The following is a 3,985-nucleotide window of genomic DNA, read 5'->3' on the forward strand; positions in this document are numbered from 1 at the left end:
TTATATAGGGTGCGAGGGTGCAGGTCCGAAGGTGAGTCAGAAACACGCGTCGTCAGCAGCGAGGTCCACGAGTCCGAAGTCCGGATGCGAGACAGCGAGGCGAGGGGTGTCGGATCCGGAGTGGACCGAACCTCGGTCCAATGAGAAGGTGCCACGAGGTCCGAGGAGTGTCTCCTGCGAAGGTTGTCGGCTGCCTATTGGACCTCGGTCTCGATCCAATCAGATGGTGACACGGCGAACTTCGGTCCAATCCGATGGTGACACGTGGAAGCCTCGCATGCGAGGGTGACGTGGCCGGAGGTCAGCCTTGCGAAATTACCCGGTTTTCAACATTTATTGATTTTTGTGCCAAAAACTTGCGAAAATCATAACTTTCGCGTACAAGCTCCGTTTTCGACGTTCTTTATATGCACGCGTAGGTAAAATCATACTCTACGACTTTCGTTTAGACTTTGTTGGCTAATTTTGATTTTATTTTTAATATTATTATTTTTAACACACCGGGACAGGAAATTCGTTAAAAATTCATAACTTCTTCATCCGACGTCCGTTTTTGTCTGTCTTTTTACCGTTGTACTACTATTGACGAGACCTTCAATTCTCGTTTAGGTTGTGTCGGCTAAAATCACTCGATCTTTATTTCGAGTTTTTAGTTGTACACTGTTATACTGAAACTTAGAAAAAGCGTAACTTCCTCATACGAAGTCAGATTTTGACGTTCTTTTTATGAAAGTTCTCGGTTTAACATAAACTACAACTTTCATTTAGATTGTTAAGGCTAAAAAGCTTTTTATTGAAAATTCAGTTTTTACACTGAACAATGTTTTGTCGGTTTTGTCGCGGATCTTCGATTGGTCATAACTTCTTCGTTATAACTCGGATTTTAGTGTTCTTTATCTTTTTGGAAACCTTGTTACAATCTCTATCACTTGGTTCATCCCAATCGAGATTGTTTAATAATTTATTTTTGAGGGTCAATTATGTAAATATACACAGTATGCTAAAATTTCTCTTTATTGTTTTAAAAAGAACTACAAATTGACCTACATTATTACATAGGTTTGAAATAACGGTTTGTTACAGATTCCTATGGCATAAAGCTTGCACCTTTATGCCATAGCAACCCTTAATGGTGCTAGATCTGAAAACACAAGCTCTTGGGACGTCCATTCTTCTCATGCTAGGGTTCTTGGACCAAAAACCCCCAAAAGTGACATAGAAGAGATCTACATGTATAATGATCAAGGTGGAGGATTTCTTACCAGAAAATGGAGGAGAATGTAAGAGGTTTCTGGATCTACTAGTCTCTTCTTGTATCCCCAAGGCTCCACCTTCTTCTTCAAGCTTCAAAACACTCAAGAATGCTAACAATGGCTCACAAACTCATAGAAGGCACTAGGGTTTCGTTTTGGACTTGAGAGAACATCAAGGAGGCTGATGAAGGGTGGTAATGTTCTTTAAATAGGGTACAAGGCCCGCATTTAGGGTTTTCCCCAAACCTGACCAACTCGTCGAGTCAGTCTATGACTCGTCGAGTAGATCACTTAAATCGCGACCCTATCCGCGCTCCTACTCGTCGAGTCACTCCATCTATTCGACGAGTCCCGTCCTTAATTTGAGGTTTTCTTTCCTTTCTAGACCTCCTGAATTCGGGGTGTTACAAAGGAAATCCATGTTCAAAAGTTATGAGTGTTTATCATTTGTATATTTATCATCTGGATTTACAAGTTTCTCTAAAATCAAAACTTGAAACCTTGAAATCGGACCTTGAAAACAAGCCATATCACCACCATCATGGTTCAACAGTTGAAATGGAAATGTTGGTCTCACCATCGTTCATCAGTTAAACTCACCTGTGTGTATGCATCCCCCACTGTGTGTACCTGGGTTTCATCTTTGTTCTTATTCATAATACATCAATTATCATGAAAGTATAAATAATTGTGTTCTTGTTAAATCAAAAGGAATATATGGTCTTGTTAATGGGGGGCTAGGATAAAATAAAGAATCGCAGGTGTGTATGTGTGTGAGAGAGAGAGCGAGAGGGGGAGAGAGAGAGAGGGTGGGACCCCCTTTATATTTCATTTTTTTCTTTTTTTTTCAAAAAAAATAAAAAACCTCATAAATGGTCCCTGGGTTTTGAAATGAGGAAAATGTCTCTCACTTAACGGTAGAAAGCTGACGGAGTTAGACAAAGGGACTACACATTAAAAGTTTTGAAACCACGGGGACGATCCGTGAGATTTTTAAAAATTAGGGACCAAACTTCAGATTTCCGGAAACCATAGGGACCATTTTTGAAATTTTGTCTTTTTTTTAAAAACAGTAAATTTTTAAAAATCTGTAAACTTTAAAAAAAAAACCGGAATATTTAATATATATATATATATATATATATATATATATATATATATATATATATATATATATATATATATATATATATATATATATATATGTTATATGGAAAACAAAAAATCCTAAAAAAAACCCTAAAAATAAAAAAAAATGCCTAAAAAAAATACATAGAGAGCACAAAAAAAAAATTGAATTTTTTTATGAAAAAATCGCAGCTTTTAGTATAAAATCACTGAAATTTGTTTTGAAAAAAAACCAATTTTTTTTATTAAAAAAAAATTGATTTTTTATTTTTTTTTTCTGCGATTTTATATTAAAGCTGCGATTTTTCTATAAAAAAAATTTTAAAAAAGTTTTTGTGATCTCTAAGTATTTTTTTATGCGTTTTTATGATTTTTAAGGTTTTTTTGTTTCCAAATAACTCTTCCCTATATATATATATATATATATATATATATATATATATATATATATATATATATATATATATATATATATATATATATATATATATATATAATTTTTTTTAACCAAAAAATCGACGTTTTAGGTGCATATATGCATATTTTTTCAAGTGTATATATTCATATTTTTTATACTATAATATTTGTAAGTAATCAAACTCATTTTTATTTACTAATTTATAAACATAATAGTACAAGTATTTTGTTTGATACAAAATAAAATATAAAAAACAAAAATTCTACAAAATTTCAAAGCGTTTTTATGTCTTCGTGTCAAGATTTCCATATTTTCTTCTAATGATCACTTTTCAAATCTTCAATATTTTCCACAAATTCTTCCAAATCTACAAGAAAATTTAAAAATGTTTGATTAATGCAAGAACACTCATAAAAATGAATTTGTGTATATAATGCAAGATTCACATGTGATTATATAATGTGATATTCAAATGTGATTATATCTTTTGAAATTTAAATGTGAAATTCACAATAAAATTTTAAAATAATAATAATAATAATAATAATAATAATAATAATAATTAACGAAGAATACTCACACAAAATGCATGTTTCCATATAGACTTTATTCATATGTGATCCACTTGTGATTTACATGTGAATCACATGTAATTCATATGTGATTCACATGTGATTCACATGTAATTCATTTGTAATTTATGTAACATTCCGTTTAAAATTAATTAAATAAATAATAAACCCGGAGCCCCAAGATGTAAATTTATAATTTATATTATTTTATAATGGCCCTAAAATCAATAATATTTAGCGGATAGTTGGTTTCAGGGAGCCAAATGATATATTTTAGACTTTCAGGGGTCAAAGTGTAATTTCAGGATTTATTTTGTAAAGATTTTTAGAAGTCAGGGGCCATTTGGTAACATAAGGACTTCAGTTGAAAAGGTTTTGTAGAGGGAGGGATTGCTTGGTAATTAGTGGGACTTAAGCTGAAGGGATTTTGGATGGCTGGAGTTAAGAGGGTAAATTATGGATTTAGTTTGAAAGAAAAAGGGAAAGGAGGGACTAATTCTGTCGTTATGGAAATAATGCTTATGGGGCTCGGGGTATATAACCTGTCACCCCGGTAAACCCTAACCCTAGCCATGTGTCCAGCCGCCACCACCTTATACCCCCCCCCCCTTCGT

This window comes from Lactuca virosa, chromosome 5 (genome assembly GCF_052849685.1).
Source record: "Lactuca virosa cultivar CGN04683 chromosome 5, Lactuca_virosa_CGN04683_v6, whole genome shotgun sequence".
Taxonomy (NCBI): domain Eukaryota; kingdom Viridiplantae; phylum Streptophyta; class Magnoliopsida; order Asterales; family Asteraceae; genus Lactuca; species Lactuca virosa.